At 38.9% G+C, this 22,073-nt stretch overlaps 1 protein-coding gene across 6 annotated transcripts in view; it reads left to right on the forward strand.

Annotated features, from left to right (window-relative positions):
• The window catches only part of LOC139998440 (TWiK family of potassium channels protein 7), a 363,454-nt gene that overhangs the window by 63,497 nt on the left and 277,884 nt on the right, over nt 1-22,073 (forward strand). For 3 of the 6 annotated variants that reach the window (XR_011803262.1, XM_072022969.1, XM_072022973.1), the window contains exon 1: nt 11,065-12,177. The exons of the other annotated variants lie outside the window; for them this stretch is intronic. The gene's annotated coding sequence lies outside the window, so the exon portion shown is untranslated. Of the gene's footprint in view, nt 1-11,064; nt 12,178-22,073 lie in introns of those variants that run through there. 6 annotated transcript variants of the gene reach the window in all.

A 22,073-nucleotide genomic window follows, 5' to 3' on the forward strand; every position in this document is an offset into this window, starting at 1 on the left:
TTAATAACGTCACCTTAGTCACATGCTTGATGTACGTCGTGTTCGCCCCGCCACTGAATGAAGGATGGCCGACCATATGGAAAATTTTCACGATTTTCTCCATCTCTGAAAATGTACGGGGTAAATGAGGAATAAAACGTGATTTTAGTCAGTTTGTTGAACGATTTCTTACACGAACATTTAAAACTAAGATAATCGTTCGTACGATCAAACGAGATAATTTCATATATTCGAGTTAAACACTGTTTCGTCTTCCACAAGCGCCTACTTCTAACTCGTTGAATAAATTAATAGAAAATATTTCAGCGTTTAATAGTTTCCGAAGCTGCACTTTGGGAGTGTAATTGCTCCTAATCTTCGTTCCTGCGTCGTTAACATACCTTGGCTTGAAAGGGAAGGGAAGGTGCAACTACTTGCCCTGTATCCGGTTGTAGACAGAACTTCGATAACGATATGCAGTTTCCTATAGATTCTAACTCTTCGTTAAGCGCATCAATTTCCATGAATCGTTATTCAATTCGAAGTCCTATATTCGGCGAATAAATCTAAATTCCGTCGTATTAAAACTTTCATCGTAACTGATAAATACGTATCAATCGTATTATTCCAATTATTATTAATTAAATATCGTAGTTTGGAAGTTCTACCTTCGAGTTGCTAACTCTGTTTGATAGAATTTCAACATCTGGAATTCGAATCTCAGCTTGTTTCGTATTTTACACAAGATTGCAAACTGTCCCGTGTTCGTTACGAATACATCGTAACGTTTTAAGATTATCCCGCTACGTGCAAGTTTCGGAGTTTTAATTCGAATCATCAGCGAAAGGTCGTGAAGTACAACTTAATTCGACGTGATCCCGTGGGCTAGTTACGGTTGAACTAATTTCGAAGGAACGGACTTATCGCTGTTGAACTGGCTTATTGGAGCAAACCTTTAACCGAGATGCCCTCGCAGTTTCTTCCGACATTACTGAAAACGAAATAAAACGAAAACGGTGTTCGAGAAGAGCCGGTACTTTCACATGATTACGTCCAGCTTGTGCCCACTTGAGTTGCTTAATTAACTCCCTTATCCTTCGTAAATGTCAAGAGGACAATACTTGGAGAATCGTATTCCCATTGTCTTGGTAATTTTACAAGACCACGTGTCTTTTATGACTCTGGATTTCGAACTACACTCTACGTCGAGTTCTGCTTGCTTTTCAACGGTTGAATGTCTTCATCTGTCTATGAAGAACATCCTTATGTAATTGCCTCCCATAAAGCACATAATGGTTATTAAGTAATTACAAGTATAATTGTTTGCTCTTCGATAAAAGAAATTTAGTCGTTAAAAGTTTAACGTTTTAAATAAAAAATATTCGTTAGAAGAGACAAACATCTACATCTTTATTCCTTGCGATATCACTGCCATTATTATACAGCTTTATCGTTTAATATAAAAAGACTTTTGGTATTACGTAGGAAAAATTCGAATTAATTTCTTTTTTTTTTTTTTTAAAGAATGTATTTTAATTTATATTCTCTTTTAGCCCTATTTGAATAGTTAAAATCAAATCATGTAAAATAACGCGTAAACCAAAAGTTACAAGAATGCGCGATTGATTATTATTGATTCGTACTACTGATTCGTAGAAAGTATATTGCGTAAGTGATATTCTATAGTCAGATAAATATTACGATCCTACGTAGTATATTAACAACGTGTTGAGTAATTCGTTTTCTGTACACTCGGTCTATCGGAACATTTTGGTCTAATAACATTGGAAATTTATAATTAACAGAAATGGCGAAGTATCGGTGCTTGGCGGGTTAGGATGCAGCAACGACGCCGTTTGAAAAGGCAGTTTGTGAAAGGACTTCGACAGAATAAAAAGTAACGAGGGTGACATTCGCCGCAAAGGGTCAAAGCATCCTTGCTATTGCGAAAGTAGAATAGGACCATGTCTGTCTGCGTGACAACGAATATCCTTCGAGGGAAGGAAAATGTCAGACCTCGTCTAGACGAAACCTTCACGAGAAATATACGACGCTCGTTTCATTCATTTACAAAATGTCTTCCTCCTTTATTCATGGAGAATTTCACTGAAAATTTGTGCTGAAATACGCTGTCTTACTTTTGTTTAAATTTACGATTAAATTTATATTTAGCTAGTGGTTAACTGCAACGAGCGTATCAGTTTCGTGGAATCCGAGAGAATTCAAATATTCGAATTATGGTGAGCAACTTACAGAGAAACTCTGTAGCATAACAAAATTACTACGTTAATAAATAGTGTTTAAATGTACATATTTTTGTGATAGTATAGCGTGAGGTTTTTCCATAGAAAATGTACATACAACAATAAAGAGAACGTTTTTGCCTTATGACTTCAGCTAAAAACGCGATAAGCGATCACAATTTTTTTCGTCGCCGGCAGCGTATGTGCGTACGCATAGATCTACGCGCAAAACGGGATTATATGTAATTTGCTGCGAGGATGGTCACACGCGTTCCGATGGATTCCAGGGATTTACATGTATCATCGAAGCGAGAAATAATCGCACTTTGTAAAACTTCGATGTATACCTGGAATGAACTGTATTTTATCCTTTTTTTTTTTTTTTTTTTTAAATACTTCTCGCTTTCATCCTCTGGTTTGATTTGCATTTAAAAGAGTCACACGCGTCGGACAAAATATTCATTACACGCTTTTGTATGTGTAAATTAATCCATATCCTGATAATATTAATAACTCTGTATGTTGATTCGTGTTATCATACTGACAATGTGTATCTACCTGTATCACAATTTTAAATTCGTGAAATTTCTTTAATTATCAATTCTCGTGTATCGTATTAAAGATATTTTGGTTCAGTCAAAGATTCGATATACGAAAATACATTTTTAAGAGGTATTACATACTAGATTTCCAAGTTTATCGAATTGTACGGAACTGAGAGTCGTGGATGCATCAAACTGTCACTTAATAAAGCTCTATTGGTTTACCTCAAATTATCTCCCTGGAAACTCGATGCGGGAGTATCGAAGGTTCCCAATTGTAGCGGCTATCGTTAATTGAATGGAGTATTAGCTCCATCAAGAATTCAGTTGAATGACACATAGCTATTAGGCATTGATGTCAGTTCAATAGCGATACATCCATTGTGGCTTTTTTCACAGTTTTTGCTATACGATCTAAACACGAAACGTTGTTATATATTTCATTACTGTCTTAAGTAAGTAAGCGGTTTTATCGAAGAAATAGTTAAGAAATAAAGGGATTAACAAAGAGATCAGCATCGCTTATGCTCTTCTAAATAGAATTCGATACGTTCATTCGGAAGTTATTGCACGTTTTACGTGACCATCCCATTCACGATATTTCAGCTATATAAAAATCTACTGCTCTCTTCATATTCCGTCAGTGATATCGGCAATTCCGACGTACGATAAAAATTGTTGCTTCAGTTCGGCTGAAAATGAATTAACACGATTCTGTGCACGCACTAACGAACTGTGCGCGAGCTTTTCTTTATCGGTCGACTATTGATTCGCGAAACGACAGCCCAATACCGTCTATATCCGTAGTGCAACTCAGACCGGCGTTCCTGTCCGTTTTCCAGGGAATTCGCGGGAATTCGCATTGCACGGTTTCGCGGTATATGGGCGATTTACGAGGCGCCAGAACTTCGACTTTCTCTCTCTTTCTCTTCGCAGCGCACTAGCACGGTGTAACGTACAGTTTGCGTGGGAGAGTCACGGAAAGAGGAACCAGTAGTCGGACAATGGGCAATTTTCCGTACAGACGAGAAGTTTCGTGGTGGGCCTCGGCGACGATTAGATAGGCGTCGGTGTAATGGCGGCAGGTCCAATCTGCATTTGTAATGACGAACGTGGAAGGTGACACAGTGTCTGACCTCGGTGCAGGGACATCGGCCATCTATTAACCCCTAGGGCCACACGAACCCTGCCTGAGTCGTCTGCTTCTCTGTCACGGGGAACCACCCCGGGCAACCCGGTTCGGTCCTACCCTGTTCGCTACCGCGGCCTCTTAACGACCCCCCTCCCAACTACCGCCATCGTTCACCATTCTCCGGCTACAATCCTGTCTTCCAAAGGCTCCACGTATATTCGTTACTAGAATATGCGCGTCTCCTCTGTACCTCGAACGCTTTCCATTAAATACATTGGTCTTCTCTTTGTTACCTTGCGTTCGTGTAATTGGCAAACATTTTCACCGGCGATGATACGACACGTGGAATCTCGAAAGGAGCGAGAGAGAAAAGATTCGAGTGGAATAAAACGTTGAAACGATAGCTTTGAATATTTTAGAAAATTGCTGAATAGATGTAGTTCATCTGCGAGTATAAAAAATGTCTCATCATCAAGATGTATCGGAAAATCAACCTGAAATAATAGAACATCTCAGATAGAAAATTATTAATTAAATAAATCTGCGTCAAGTTCGTATGTTACAATTACATTTTTAGTTACCGATACAATTTTATTTGTACAGGTAAATTATTGCGACAGGCGTACTTTTTCATTTGGACGAAGCTCGAACGATATTGATTTATCGTTGAAGCTGGCGGTAATTCTGTCTACGCTACGAACGACCGTAATGAGGTTTTACCAATGCCAGATTTCCATGTATTCGACCAAAAGGCGATATCAATTAATTATTATCCTTGCTATTGGATTGCGCTTCTGCAAGTTTACTGCCACGCACGATCTCTGATCCTCGAATCTCGGATCCTTTGGTATTCACCGCGAATTCGCAAGTTAAACTGAGCTCTTGCGTCCGTTTCTCCGCAAAGCTCGCATGATCGTGCACGAATATCGCTTATGCCTGTCGGTTGCCACCGATAGAGAGGACAACATATAAATTAATGAGAGGAATAATCGACACGAAAACGAATTATTAATTTTGAGTCGTAATACTGATATATATAATATATAATAATACTCATATAAATAGAGTAAATTCGTGAAGAATATCCGTTTCCTTATAATTTACTTACAACATTTAATATATCATCTCCGAGATTGTGAACGATTATTACTCAGGTTTACAGAGAAAATTCTTGTATTAGAAGAGTTAAAGATAACAATTCTAACACCTGTAGCTCATAATAACATATATAGCACCGATTTGGCTGTTCTATAATGTAAGCAATCGATTCGGACAACAATTCGTTCTATGTTGCTAATTATTATCCGTAATTTCAGTATCGTGATTCGGTATAATTGATTCGAAAAGGGCTGCGCAAATATACACGCAGACGATATATAATGACAATACGCTTTTCTTATTGTTCTGTGGTTACAATGGTCGTGGATAGATGTTTCTTTAATTAAGGTTTTATCTGAAATCTATTTCGATTCCTCTGTTTACGTTCGGTGTAATCACTGAATTGCGTTAATTAAGTAACTAATCATAGATATTAACAGACCCACGTTATGCAATTATAGTTACATAACATAAAATATCGTACATGTTCGTGTTTGCTTATTTGCTTGCAACAAAGTTGTGAGACGAAGATCCAAAGAACCAAGGAAAGAAGAAAAAAATCGTTCAAAACGTATACTTTTACATTTATCTTAACTTTCATTTACAATTATACATTATGATTCAAATGTAAAGGTTTCTCGTTCTAATGCGTAAATAATTTAATTTTTTGTGTTTCGAGGAGAAAGTTCATTGTGATTCCGAAGCACAGAATTCAGAGCAGCTTCTGGTAGATAATCGATGGAAATGTCGAAGAGACGATCGTTATGGTAGATCGTTTGGCTCTGTGCCCCGCGTCATTTGCGTTTAGTTAAAGGATCGACGGAAAGGTCTGGTGTCCTTTAATACATTAGAAAGTATAATGCTTATGTTTTATAGATACCGCGTAGGCAATACATACGTGTACAAACACATATGCGGAAGCCAGTTTTGTGGTATGCGATTTTTGACTCTATGTACACGAACGACGTAGCTTCGTACGCTGATCAATTTGCGTTATTTCTTTCCACATTTTTCTTCTCGTTTCAGCTTTACTTCGAAAGAAAATTTACATACGTCAGATACAAACGTATTTATGTATTATAGATCTATATGCATGTGGACACTTGCATGCAAAGATGTTACAGCATTTATGCAAATGAAATTTGTTTCGCTACCGTGATAAAATTTGTCACTTTTAATTAACTTTAATTAATTCTTCCCCGTATACTATATTTTACGTCATTATTTGTTCTGTTAACTACTATAGTCTTTAAATGCAATATATACGGTTTACAGAAAGTAAGTATGGAATCCCGATATATGCACAATATTTTCATACTGGTTTTATAACAATACCTAGTTGTACGTTTTAATTAAGGTATGAAACTTTAACTAGGTCAGTTTTAGCAATATGTAGTTAGTTTTCGCAACATAAAATCGCAAACATCGTTCCAATACTTGTTAAAACCAAATCATTTTTAACGCGAATAATTTGTTCGAAGGTTCTTTCGTATGATTTTAATTCTTCCATTGCACTCGTCAAAATAAACTGAATGTAGCATATCATGTAGTATAACATTAAATTACCTTCGATTATCGTATAAACTTCCAGAGTATGGTTTTTTTCGATGCAAATAATACTCGACGAACTTTGATTTTGCAAAGTGACACAGCAACGTTTCACGGCGTTAAGATGAAACATCGAAGGCGGAGTTGAGCAGCCCTCATCAGGACCAGTATTGCCATGATAGCACAGTTACTCGTCAAATATTTACCGTAGGTGATGCTGGCACAGAGGGATCTTCTGATCCTCACGATACACCAGGTCAGGAGAAGGGAAGATAAAGTTGCATAAAATATATTTCATCGACTATTATCTTTTCTTATATTTCCTACATACGTATCGTTGCACTAATTTCATTTAACTTTGTCAAATAATTTTAAAATATCGTCTATTATACAGCATACGATATTTTTGATGAAATGTCCAATTCTCGAAGAATCATCAAATCACAAAGGTTCTTGGTTTCATCCCAAACAGACGTTATATTATCGACGAGTATGTTGAATCGGTTCGGTCGTATCGGGATATCGCATCGAATTCGAACTTTGAGCATATTGAGGTAGTACATGATGTCTAAATAGGGTGAATGGCGTAGATTTGTACGACCAAACCGCGGATACCGCAAGGTGCGTTTGATTATCGTAAATAACCGTGTTGCTCGTTATCGAATAAATGGCAGACTTCAAAGCAACAACGAGGTCGTAGATAGAAAAATAGCCATACAGTTTGGGTCGAATGGACAGGTGTCTAGACATTAAACATTCGGAGTCCGTTTCGGTCCGTTCTATGAGCGTCCACAAGCAAAGGACTTTGAAGTGTACAAAGGTCGCGCACCTTACACGAACGTGGTACAGTGCGTTGATTGGAGGGATCAAAGCCAGTACGGTGAGCTAGTATTTAATCATCCAACCGCTGAAGAATACATCTACTGCCAATTGAAACCTCTGTCAAAGTTCAACGCGTTTTTCACGTTGCCCCTTTCTTCCATTTCTTCATCTTTTCTCCTTTCCGTCATTATGCACGTGTTTGCTCGTACATCCGATCGTTTTTATCTGTTGAAGAGATTAATTGAAATAAACTGAGCCACGAAAGATGACACAAGAATGAAAGTGAATAATCTATAAATTATTCATGATTTATTGCTATTGTGTGACGTTACGATAATACTAGTCAAAGATTTGCACAAAGCGTATGTCACGTTATATCAATTACTCACGTATAGTATATATATATATTTAAATTGTCAACGTATGTAATTATACATTGTTTGCGGAAACATTGTTACTCATGTACACATGCGAACGTATATGTACGCGTATGAATATACGGATCAATTTATTCTATTCTTATAATGTCAACACCTACTTCCGTATATACTTAATTGCACACACGCGTTGTTGCGTTATTAAGTGCATACAAATATGTTGGAATGTTCCGTATTAAAGGAACATTGTCATTTCTCACAATATTCTGCCACTTTGTCGTACTGGTACTTCACGAGTTTCAATGCTGAAGTGCACTACTACGATTTTCATATTAATTATTTTTGGTTATCGAAAATTCATAAATTTCGTATCTATAGCACTCTTCCTCCGTCCATTTCGATAAAAATAGAATGATACTCGTTATGAAAAGTACTTTGAAAGTGCAAGAAGAACGAGTAATTCGCATTGGCCTCCATATTCCCTCTGTTATCAGGTTCGCTTTTTACATTTTCAACTGGCGGGGATCGCATCAGCGTTTCGGCTTTCATTTACGCGCGCAAGCGTACTATTAGGTTAAAATTTACGACAAAGTTCGGACAGATACGGCTGCCGTTTCATTGAACTTCAGCATCGGCATCGATGATGGTTAAGCTGGACGGTCATTGGCACAGCGAGCGACAATGAATTTTACGCACGGTGAAATCGTTTGTCTGCACGGCCAGATTCGGTACTTGATTCGGAGGTAGGAAACCACCTTTTTTGCCTCTGCCTTTCGTCTCTTTCAAGTTCCCCCCTCCCTTCTTTTTTCTTTTTCGCCCAGCAAAAAATACCGTTCGCTAGCCATTGGCTAGCGCGCCCGTAAATTGGTTACCGGACTTCTCTGCGTTGAGAATTCGAGCTTTCGACACCCACAAACTCTAGTGGACAGGTAAACGGTGGACTCATTGTTCTGTTTTATTGATTCACGGATTTCTGTCACCTTCTGAGACTTTGTAGAATAAATTTCTCACAGTTTACACGATAGGATCAAAATTCGCAAAGAAGCGCGGAATATCTGCGGTAATGTTCAAGTAGAAATAGAAGTAGTTAGATGGAACGATTCGTTTAGCTGCATTTGGTATTTGTATTTTTATTCATTACGAATTTCGCTAGCAGTCGATAAACTTAACAACAAATTGCATTCGACCGAGGCCGTGTGAAAGTATTCATCGATTATGAGATTTTGTCTTTCTTTCGATAGAACGTAGAAGCAGTTTTTGTCGATACTGTGAAAAAATGTTCAAACGTGACGTATCCCGCTCGTTATTCAAAAAGAGAAAAGAGTGCATAGTATAAAAGACTTAAGAAAAAAGTTTTATTAACGCCATTGGGAAATGGTAGGAAAGTAATCAGGGGATCAACGTCGCATCGTGGGATTCTTTTGTAAGCACGTCCGCAGCAAGTACAATTAATAAAACAGAAGTAGTGGCGTAAAGCCACGATCGAGAATTATATTTCCACCGATTAATTATGTTGTGGCGACACCGTGAACCCCGTCTATCCGCCCATCGATCTTCGTGCGCGTTCGGCGACGTCCGGCAGCGATCGTCCGGATTCGCGGGTAACTCGCAAGCGCTGAAAGGGCGGTGGGGCTCGCGAAGTTTCGGTTGCGGCGCTTTCGTTCATTCGTCGTTCTGCGCCCGATGCGCATGATTATCGTGAATACGTGTGTTCGCGGTTCGGTTTTAACGTGTGTCGCGTGTTACCCTGGCTCGATCGATCGTCTCTGAAAAAATAATAATACTCGTAAAATCGATTCTTGATCGTCGACGCAAGAACCATTATCATCGTGTTAAAGAAAAGTGCATCGTTCAGAGGTGAGAGGACAATTCGAACGTGAAAAGTGTTCGAAACGATATCAGAGTTTGAGGTTATAGTGTTAGGCAGCGTATCTCGATAAGGAAGGTGCAAGGATCGGGATCTTTGAGTTATATATCATATAGTGATTTTGAATGAATTTCGACGTATTATCGATCGAATGGATGATACGAAACAGTAAGATAAGTGCGTACGAAGGACGAGAATATTGACGTGCTCGCGCAATGTGATTTTTTCAAATACAGGAAATGCCGCGATTTCGTTGGGCATTGTGAAGGGTTAGGTTAGTTGCGAGCGATCGACGTGAGTACTTTGAAGATCACGTGTTCAGTGTGAAGTTACATGTATATGAATTGTTCGTGTTAGATTTGAATGCGCGTCCCTCTGTGTTTTGCGGCAAGTACGTTCTCGAAAAGAAGAATTCTGAATCTGGAAACAATCCAATTGAAGTTAATACCATTGTATGTAACAAGTCGACCGAGCGGTTTCACAGTAATTCAACTCGGCGTATAGCACGACGTACAAAGCCAGACACCGTGTATCAAACGCCGCATATGCAAGTTCATTTTAATTAATCTTTCTTCGTTAGTTTTTGTACGCGTATCGCAATTCCATTATTAACATTTCGAATTATTTTTTCGCATTTTTTTTTAACGGTATCGCACGTTCTGCAATTAATCTCAAAATCCACTCAAACGTAACCTCAATGACCAAATTGATACGCGAGATCATTTGAAGTCTTTCTCGTAATTTCTCTCGTAATATAATTATTTGCATGTATTTCTCGAGTAATTTAACATTGTCCTTCCAAATTCATTCGTTTCATCATACGTCGTGTTTTGTGTTACGTGTGTTTTCTTTTTTCGTTTCGCGATGTAGCTATAAATGTTTCATTTCAAATGCTTTGGAATTAAAATTCTCAAGCAAGGAAATTCTTTGTTCGCGATGTGTTCCGTATAAACAATGATAATGTAATACAGATGAATATTCATGACGACAGATGAAATGTTTTAGACTTCCGCGGACTATCGTCCTTTTGCTTCTTCGCGAATGAAACCGACCACCGCTAACACGTAGGTATTTTATAAAACGTCGCTTCATCTTGCTTTCGAGTAAACCGATCTCCTTGATATTTACAAAAGATCGGGTTTTGCGATCAATTGGACGCTGCAACAAGGAAGTACCGTCGGAAAATCGAGGAAGATCGTGATAAACATTGTGGAAAACGAATTTAAACACATGCGATTTAGGGATAAATTTATTATTTCGGTTTATTATTAAGCTTGGAAAAGAATACTGTGCTTTCAATTTCACACGCTATTTCGTTATTTCCAATTAACAGAAAAGTCTTTAGTCATTGGTTGGAAATTTTTATTTTTTGCAATAGAAATATGTTTTATTCGAATAAAAGCTCATAGTTTAGCTTAATTAAAAGCGTAGAATCTCTCTCTAGATCTTAATAGACAGATGGAAGTGTTTTCAAATTTCAAAAATTAAGAGATAGGATTCTTCGAAGTGGACCAGTAATTTATAATTAAGATAGTTAATTAGCATTGCTGCTCTAGAATGGATTTATAAAGCACCCTTCAATTACAGCAACGAATCTCGTTCGTCGTCTTATGTAAAGTCAAATGGAGCAGCACAATTTGTAATTAGTTTCAAGAATGATCGTTTGTACGCTTTGTACCGCGCGCTTTGATTCTAAATTTGAGAATATCGCGTTTGAAAATTAATTAAAAGGGTTGACATCGTATCGAATGGTATCGTTTAATACGCGTTCGTTCCGATTTGCACTAGGAAGATTGGCAATTTAGCAAACCGTTTCGTAGATATTCAACTGGATTCGTTCGACTTTAACTGCTGCAGGGATCTCGATTAAAATGGAGCCACGTAACTGGTCTGCTTCCAAGCGTTAGAACACTTTGAAATGTCGCAAGAAATGAGCTCGAGCCTGTAGAAACGCGGACAGTGTCGCGGCATTTATATCCGGGACGTAGAAGAATAAAAGAAAAATTCATTTAAATTCGCGCGTTAAATGACCTCGTTTCCATTTTTCGTCAACCATCCTTCTTTTTTTTTCATGAATTTATTCTGTCTTCCTTTCGAATAAGAGCATATTTCGCGTATGATTGGCTGTAATTGGGAAATAAAATCGAGCAACGCGTATAGCGATCTTTCCATTTATTATGTTCGTATTCTGAATTTAAGCTTCGAGTGGCATTTACGCATTGGTTGTATTTATTCTCTATTAGTGACGTCCTTGACCACGTTTTTGTGTAAACGTTCCACAAAGCGGCACGGCGTAGCTGTAGCAATACACACGGACAATGCAATTTAAATAAACATCGCTAATCAGTTGGTGTATCAGTGTAATGTCGTGTAACGAAGTGTAAACAACAAGTTTGCGAAACATCGACTGCCTTCGATGAATTTGTACGCCGGTAACTGGATTACAACGAAACATGTTTGTGTTTCGTTGAAGAAATTAGATTATCACGGGAGAAACTCATCTACGAATTAGTGAACCATTCACCCATTGGTGATTTCGACGGATTGAATACTCGTCGCTCCAGAGTTGGTAAGTTTATAGATTATATGCTTGTTTTTAATATGATAGAGATTGATACCGATAGAGACGTGTATAAAAGCCACCACCTCTAATATTTTTTCATACTGAATCTTCTTTTTCGTACGCTAATTACCGAGCAGTTTTAGTATAAGATTAAGTATAATTGGAAAACCGAAGGGATATAACAAAGTTATGATATTCCGTTTTATGATATTAAGAGACTCTTGGTTATACCGAAGTTGCTTGAACTCATAGCGTATTACTCGACTGAATATTCCAGCTTCAATCTCTGTACATCAAAGGACTTTGGTTGATACATATTTTGCTACAGTTCTTTTATACCTTCTTTAATGAGATAATAAAATTTAGTACGCATTATTTTAGGAAGATTTATTGCTACGAACTTACGGTCACGTTCAATTTTACACTATATATATTTTCAATTTTACTATATATATATAATGTAAAATATAAAAGAGCATTTTGTTGCCAACAAGATGTAAGAATTCGTCAGTGATATATTTTTCAGTATATGAAAATGAAAGAGATAGTCAATAAATTTCAATTCGTCGTTATTTCGAAATAAATGGCAATAAATAAAACAACGAACAAGATATGTACATATATCGAGGGAAAACTTTTTGAGCAAGTTTTATCATGATTTACTAGTTCGATTCTTGTTCGTTATTTTATTTATTGTCATTTATTTCGAAATAACGACGAATTGAAATTTATTGACTATCTTCTTGATTTTCATATACCGAAAAATATATCACCGACGAATTCTTATATCTTGTTGGCAACAAAATGATCTTTTTCAAGGTATAAGCACACGCAGTAGCATACGAAATATGAATACAACGAGTAACAGAATTTTTCTTCATGCATCGATCTTCTCTCGTACGAGAGAGTTTTATTTTCATTGCTAATTGCTTATCTTTTGTGTACGCGAACGGGGAAAACGTTAAAAGTTAATGTAACAGGAACTCCATGAAGCGTAAAATCAAGCTTCGACGATATCTATGCGTATTTCAATCGATATATAGCATAGTGAAGCGGGTTCAAAAAGAAGACAGCTTGATCGACGTAAAATGTATAAAAATGCAAAACCTTCTGGTGCACGACATGCTTTTCGTTGAAACGTTGAAACGAGGTTTTTGAAAAAAGAGAAGAAAAAAAAAAGAGGGAAAAGGATAGAGAAAAATTTATCGTGTTTTGACCAAATACATTTGCGCCCGGCGCGAGCTGCATTTTTGACGTGCCTCCAAGACGATTTTCATTGAGATCGAATGTGTGAAATATTCATGTCCCTGGAGAGAAATAAAATCCATTTTACGTAAAGCGTCGCGAAACCGAATTTTTCTCCGTTTCTTTTTTTTTTCAGAAACTTTTGGAAAAATTAAATACGTTACTTATCTGGTGCTAGTTCCTCGGTTTGTCAGTGCCCCTTTAATGGAAAGAGTTCTTTAAAACCGGGTTAATGTGATCTTAATTAGTTGCATTTCATAAGTGCGCCTGTAAATGCGTAGATACTGAATAAAAGAGAAATAGATAAACACACAGCGCGGATAATTATAAAGGCTTAAGCTTTTACTCGAATATGGTCGTCGAGGAAGCTACCTACGATTGCGGACTTTTTATCAGACGCACGCTACAAAATATTATTTTTCGGCTGCGTTTCCAAGTATAGACAAATGAATCAAACATTCATCGAGTATAATAAATAAAACTATCGTAAATGGATAAAAATAATAAGCGATAAATAATATAACGTAGCTAGATAAATGAAGTTTTTACGATAAATAGGATAAATCTACGAGTTTAAAGAATCACACGAACAACGCGTACAGATGAATTCTTCGTGGTTATAATTCGTTTCGGGGAATATACGAATAATACAATCAGAAACTATGAAGCGAGATAAATGATAAGGGACGTTAAAAGTGGCGCGAATATAAGCACGGATATGCGAAACTTCGAAGCGTGATTCGGGCAAGGTGTAGGAAATGAAGCATACAGAAGCTGTAGTATAGAACGTGCCAAGACTATTTCGAAAGAGTTACTGGCAATGCTAATATCGGTAATACCAATACCAACCATGCAACCGTCGCGGTATTTCGACCCTAAAGCTACTGCAACCGTGCACTGGAATATGTCCAACGGATATACTTCAAGCTAGTCTTCTGTTTCCGGAGACTAGGCGATTGTTAAAGACAGAGCTGAATACGCGTGATATACGATTGCTCTACGAGCAGTCCCAATTATACTTGTTTTATTTGCATCTCCCTTATCCTGGAAATTAAAGAAATTTTCATCAGGCTAAAAAATAGGTGTTATAGAAATTTAGATCGTTGAAAATTCTTACTCGCGTATTAATCGCCGTACTATACCTACGTGAAAGAATACACGGCTATTATGTATAATATATCGTATAGTTTAGAATATTGGCGTTCCAGCATTATCAGTTGTACGCAACTACGTTTTGAAATACAATAAACTACAGGTACAACGTATTTTCGCATATATTTTTGCGCATAATAAAAGAGTTACAAAGAGTTTGGAGTATTTCATTTTCGTATACTTGAGTTTCGGAGAAGTTCTTTGGCGAGATAAAACATTCGCATGAGATATGGCAAAGAAGTTGTACTATGGAGACGCAGCCAGTATTCATTTTCACGTTCCATTTCCTGATACTCGCTGCATAAGATGCTTTCAAGGACCATTCAAAGTTTCTGAACATTGCGCTTCTCGTCACACTTTCTCGGCGAAAATAATCCAATTCGATAGCTCCGCGTCATTGATGTAATATCGTTGTCGAAGATAAGGACATTTTTAATAAAATTATGCCAATTGTATCGCGCTCACGTATTTATGTAATTATTTATCAATATATGCAAAGCTGTTGGTATTATCTATCGATAGTTATCAAAGTTGCACCTGTCATCGGCGTTCCTTGCAAATTTTTTGAAATGAAATATTTAACATGACTATGATTTTTAACTTTTATCAGGCTATAAATTACGTAAAATTACTTAACGCAGAAAGATAATTGACTATTGGGCATGATTAACGATAAAACGCAAGAGTAAAACATTTCCTTCTTCGTTTCACATATGATGCTAGCTGCAATAATTTCATTACGATATTCCGTTTTCATACAGAATCATAAAAGTACGATTATTAAATCAATATTATTGACATATTATTATTAGACATACTCTACTGTGTATGTATAATATAAACCACAGAACACTTGCTACACTTAGGATAAATGCAAATGGATGTTAAAATTACAAGATCAACTTGATCCTTAGTAACCATATGTATCACAAGAAAACTATTTTACGCTACGACCGAAGCTTTTGTTACCTATTCTATTGTTAAAACTTGTATTAAAAGTTGCCAACTGTCCTGTGATTTATGGATGGGGGTGTACGTACTTGTTACTTTATGTCCGCGTGTTGTAGAAACTATATATAGCGATAGTCGTTTTGTGGCTTTTAACGGAACAAACAGCGACAAATAGGACTTGATTTAATTTCACTCAGTGTTTTGCGAATGTCCCACGCTGACCAGGACTGAAATTTTCGAGTGACAGCAGGCCAATTTTCAGGATGGTTCGCCGAGTGGACGACAAACACGCTCTTTTGAATTTCCCTGCCGTTTCCATTCTACGAAGGATAGCGCCGGTAAGCATCTCGACCGACCGCTCCGCTGTTCGGATTTCAGCTTTTCGGATATAGCGAGGTTCATTGACAACGAGCCTCGAGTTGTTTATCTGTTTCGATCTCTGATCCTCTCGCGATTTCTGATATCGCGTTATACCCTCCCCTGGACTTTTCACGTTCGCTCGATAAATCTCGTCTTTTTTTCACGTTTATTTCGCAAGATTATTTTCACGTAGGAAACGTTAATAAGGATCAGCGGATACACTTTGTCATGTTCGTTGCACGTATAACGGCATTACTTCGTTAGGCTTTTAATGAGAAATTGCGCGTCGACGCGAACACGTGTAATACGATCAATATTTGTGCGAGATCAAAGATCCATTTAAACCCTTTAAAAGGGTAGAATAAATAACAAAACAAAATGAACTGGTAAAAACTTCTTTTCCACGAAACTTTGATGCTTATCGAACTCTAAAAAATGTGCACCCATGGAAGATTAAATGTTAATCAATGAACCCCAATCACGGAAATAGAAGAAGGCACGAAGGGGGAAATGTAAACGCGAAATATTCAAATAACACGAGACTTTCTAAGATTGTAGATAAATAAACGAACGAGGGAAGCTAAAGCGGGTCATCTTAGTGGAAAATAATACGTAAGATCACGGAATGATTGGCGTATCGCTTCATTGCTGTCTATCTGATCGATCGTGCGCGTTAGACGTCACTTTTGTTCGGTCAAATACATAGCAGCTATGGGTAGGTATAGAAAGGTAGAATCCGTGCGGTAAATGTTGGTGGGTACGTTGGAGAATAACGGAGAGGAAATACGAGGACTTGGGATATCGGGTTGACACGGGAGGAAGGATTTTAATATAAAGTGCCAAGCGTTCCGAGTCCTCGGTTCCAAAGCCTCGACCAGGTTTTGACAGGCGAAAGCGTTCCCGCGTCGGTCGGATCTAGTTTCTTTTCTTTGTCTGTCTTCGATTCCTCGCATCCCTTTTATCACCCTCGTACCAACTCGATTTACGACGTACATAATTAGTGGATTACCAGCGACGTTCCCTCGCTTCGTTCGAAAAATACAACGCTTATTGTAACGTCGTTGGAAAATTATTACGCCATTCGAATGCTCGAAACGATGTCTATGAAATTCGATACACGTTTGTAAACAGTAGCTGGGAGATCATCTCTTTCAGGAAAGAACTTGTATACGTGTACTGTTTCTATAAAATGGTATACACACAGCACGCAATAAATACGATAATACACCTAGCTTTTATGGTTAACCTTTACAGCTTCCGCATCAAGCATTTTAAGCAAGAACAGCCGCTCGTAAAAATCCTTGGATCTAAAGTTTAAACTGGGAAACGTATCCGCGCTTCTGTAACGTTTCGTAGCCGAAGATTCGATGTTTAAAATGTTGGATCAATCTTTTTTTTTTTGCAGTTGATTAGCGAATTATTATTCTTCGTTTCACTGGGAAACATAGCTCGTAGCGTCCTCCTCGTTTCTTATTTTCAGTTCATTTTCTTTATCTTCGTGCAACGTCTCTTTCCGGATAGCAATCGTCGTTTCCTAATCCTCGATACTTGCTCGCAATCCATCCACGGATCTGGTCTTTCTTCGTCCGATCGATTCACTTATTTTCCATTCCTTGTTGGGGCATGCTCTTCACCTTGCTTCGTTTCACCCAAGTCGATCTCGAAGCGATCTCTACGACGAGTTTCCGTTCGACTTCTGCTATCTTCATCCCGGCTCGACGCCTTCGGGGCTCGATAGCTCGGCCACTCTGAATTACCAATGAACATTCCGATCACGTTGTGCCGCGCATGCTTCTCGCATTGAACGTTGGCCGAGCGGAGGCCGCTGTAAAAAACAAAGATCGGCAAATGGAAAAAAATGCACGGGAGAGAAACGGGTCGCGTGGAAACGCCGGTTAATTCGATTCCGCAATCTGTATATCTGTTTTTTAATCGAACTTTTTGGCCATGTAACTTTTACCATGGCGTGCGTGCTTCTCCACGCGTTCAACACACGGCCATGTAGCCAGCTGCGCGACAAGCCAGTGAAACACGGTCGTTTTTCCCCTCAAATCGAGCACCGTTAGCCGAAATAAGATTTTTCGAGTAAAAGCGTCACGTTGAAAACACGAACGAAATTCGAATACGGCGAATCGATGGCGTGATTTGTTAATTGGTTTGCGTTTCTTCGAATATTCTCGCACGACTCGTTTTTTACGCATTCGCTGCCTAAATCGCGCGTACACCGCTATAAATGGTGTTTCGTACTTTTTTTAATACGTTCACTGCGTAAGACGCGTGCTCGAGTCGATTCGTGCTTCTCGATTTTTTTTGTAAAAGAACGTGTCTGACAATGACAGTCCGCTATCGCTATAATATTTATAAATCCCCTCTTTCGTGTAGCAGTTGAAAGCGACATAGCGAGGTCGTAAAATCGGCCAGGCATTAAAGTTTACACGTTTGATGACCGAAACACGTAAGTCGAGATATTTTAAGGAAGACACGGAGCTTGGTTTCGTTCCATGTCAACTGAGTATGACTACGTATTTCTGTCTTTCAATTCGTACGCAGATCGGCGGTAAAGAGTCGCTCGGCGACTTTAGTCACGGGATGCGTCAGCCTTGAGCGCAACTAGATCAATCGGTATCATCGTTTATGTTTCAATTTATGATCTTGCTATATATAGTCTACAGCTGTACCTTGTACACATATAGATTCGTAATTGATACCGTCGTCGATTTACGTACTTCATCCGCAACATCGTTGCGAATAAAAACATTTAGCTGGCTCGTAAATGGATTTTCGTTAGATCCGGACACCGTGGACATACGAAATATACTTCTGAATAATGCGCAGTGACCTGGAGTTGCGGACACGGGAGGAAAGAGGAGCAGCAGGTGCACAGAATGTTTCTCTTGAAAAGAACGAAGTTTCCTATTAAAAATTCATTTTTCATCGGAAATCGAAACTGCTAAAAATTCGTCCGGTGTTCGTACGCTTTCCTGTATGTTACTGGCGCTTCGACGCGAGACACAGGAAGAGGAGCGGAGGACGCGGAAGTAGAGGAAGAAAGGCAAACTTCTCTCTTTTCCACGCCGACGTTTCCTCAATTTCTGTGCCACACCATGCACCTGCTTACCTGTTACCACATTCCTTTTCTCTCTTCATAACCGATCGCGAAAGCCTATTTTTCACCGATAAAAATCAATGGCACATTTTCGCGCGGCTCGTACGCCAGACACGTCGACATAAAAAGCACTTTCCCCACGAAGCCCCCCGTATTCGTTGGATCTCGTAAGGCGCTTAACCTCTTGACTTTCGTCGCCGTTCTATAGAGGCGCATGGTTTTGCTTCTTCGCGTCGTCGTTTCGTTTTCTTTTTCTTTTGCCGCGTTTTCGGCTTCCTTTCACGAAGATGCCTACCAGTGGCACTCGACCAAACGATGTACGATTCGCGTTCTCACGTGCTTCGTCCCTAGTTTGTCACCAGCAAAGGAACCTCTAGGCACCGATGATTCTTCATCCTTTCGTGCCTCGGAAAAAGCGACGTTCGCTTTCTTTGATCTTTTCAAACTGTGTATCGCGTGTCTCGTCGTGTACTTCAGTTTCGATGATTATTCATTTCTTCTACAAATATGACAAATAAAAATTCTATATTCCGAAATCTAGTTTACGGGAGAATTATTTTTTTATGAGATATAAATCCATTCGTTAATGAGATGTAAATTAAATCGTTGAATTCAAAGGAACGAAGTATCGTAAAATTACATGATACGGTTACCATTGAAATAAGAGACCGCAAAAAGTGAGACACGTAACGTATTAATGTTCAACAGGTGAAACAGTTTAGCATTGTCCTCCGTGCATAAATTTTCGTAAACGTAACACAGTTTCTCGTTTTGTCAAGTATATTTTTAATTATGTTTATCTCGTACACTTTCACGGTTTAAGGTCAGCTTTCCCTGTGTTCGTACATCTACCGTTTTAAACCCCTTTTTATACAAACACCATATTCGGTTACGACGTAAACGGCGAGGCAAATTATCGGTCATTTCGCAATATTGCGCTTCACCCCGAATCGGGTTCGATCGCCGCGAATGGTTTCTTTGTCTCGTAACAATTTCAAGTTTTCACGATAAGCTCTGGTCTTCCGTTGGTTTTTCAAATTACGCGTCGAAATGTTTGGGGCTGGTTTCGTTACATATTTTCGCTAGTACAGTGCTTGACATCGTATGTCAGCGCGCAGGTTGAATACTTGGAGACTTTTCGAGCGAACGTATTGCTAGGTCAGGGGTTGTTCTCTAGCGGGGGCTGAGCTGCGGCAAATTTTCCGCAAATTTGCCAGGAAATACTCTTTCTAGTCGGCAAAGGGGCGGCCCGTTGGCCAGGATGCCTGGACTTCAATTAAATTCCTGAAAGTTCTCAAGTCCACCGCGTGGTCGCGACGCGGTCGCGGACCGTCCATCCGACGGGAAATTTAATTAAAAAAGTGCAAACACGCAATTTTTCCAAAGTTCTCGCAAATAATTGCTCCTTGACGTTTGGAAGGAGAAGCCAGCGCTTTGTTTGCACGTTGGCCAAATGATATCTCACGGGGATAACGTCTAATCCAACCTCTATCCGATTCTTGATTCTTACTTTCGTAGCCTTGCGTGCTTTTACGTTCTCCGAGACAAGTTTTTCCTTGCAGTTCCGGTGAGAATGTCGCTAGTAAAATTTGTCGTGGTAGCGAGTAAGCAAGCACACAGTTCTGGCAAACAAATCGCTTTCAATCATTCTATCGCGTATATTAATATTTCAAGTGTTGAAAATAGTAGGACTATAGTACGTCCAGGCGAGTAATCGATTAATATGTTCGCGAACGTTTGCAAACACTTTGCTTTGAAATATGTCGAAAACAAGGGCGTAAGCCTTTGCAGGTATTCGTCGATGTGGAAGACAATATAGAGTCATTTGTCTTTACCGAACGCGCACAAACGCAAGCGACCATTTTCTTTAATGTATCGGCATTACTCCAACGCTCGTAAACGTTCGCGATTATTTGCTGTCCATCGCGTGTTTCCTGTTTCTATCGAAGTAAATTGCCATTAACGAACGTTCGCAAACATTTTGTTCGACCGATAGATACCTAACTTTGGAGACTATATTATTGACATCATGTGTTTGCCCATGTCGTTAGCAAATACGACGTATCTACAATTTTTACGTTATCCTTTTTTAAACGAGATACTTTAAATTCCATTTTTTCATACGCAAGTCATTTCATTTACATTATTCATACATATACAATGGTGCTCTGATGCGGTTTTAGTCGATCGATTCGCGTCGCGTCGCCGCCGAGTCTTTCTGTCTTTAATTCCAGCTATTCGAACAAAGGATAATTGCCATTCGAGGTACGTGTAACTCTTCTGTTTGGTTGTAAAACAATAAGACGCATCGCTGGAGAAAGTTCAACAATCAAGTCCGTTAGCTGGTCTCACTTTCGAACTTTTTGCAGCAAGATGTCGTTCGAGCACTTAACTAAATTTGTGGTCCGACGACTACCAACTTGGCCTCAACCTGGTAAACTTACTGCGCGGTGCTCGAGTTCAAAGATGTGTTAATTTAGACACGTTTCGAGCTTAGACTAGTCGTCAATAGGATTATTTAACTAACTAAACTGAAGAAAAAGGCTCGAAACTACTTTTCAGTCTAGTACGGAAGATTATGCGAGCGTAACATCGTACACGTAATAAATCCCATTGCGTAATCGCGATGGCGTAAAGTTCGATAGAATAGAGACGCGATGGTGTAAGTGCCATTCGCTGTGATCGACGAGGATAATAAAACACGACAGAAAGGGGAAAAAATCGTTGGGAACCGATAACGATTTTATATGGAGTGGTGGAGATGCGAGCGATAGGACGTTTTCGTCGATGAATTTTGCGCGGAAACGTTTGAAATAGGCCGCATTCAATCCAGCCGTAGCGGGAATATTTTCCTTAACGTTCATTCGTAATGTCGATGAAACGGAAAGTTTGAAAGCAATGGCCCGATCGACGAGCGCTCCTTTAAACGCTCGCGAGATTCGTCCGCGAAATTTTCGCAAAATTGCAGACTTCGCTTGGTTTCGCCTACTTTTCTCTCTCTCTCTCTCTCTTTCGTTCAAAGTCCCCGGGCGCCCAGAAAACTTTTATTTATTTATCCGCGTCACACAGCGATACGGTTCGTCCTCGA

This window comes from Bombus fervidus, chromosome 3, assembly GCF_041682495.2.
Source record: "Bombus fervidus isolate BK054 chromosome 3, iyBomFerv1, whole genome shotgun sequence".
NCBI lineage: Eukaryota > Metazoa > Arthropoda > Insecta > Hymenoptera > Apidae > Bombus > Bombus fervidus.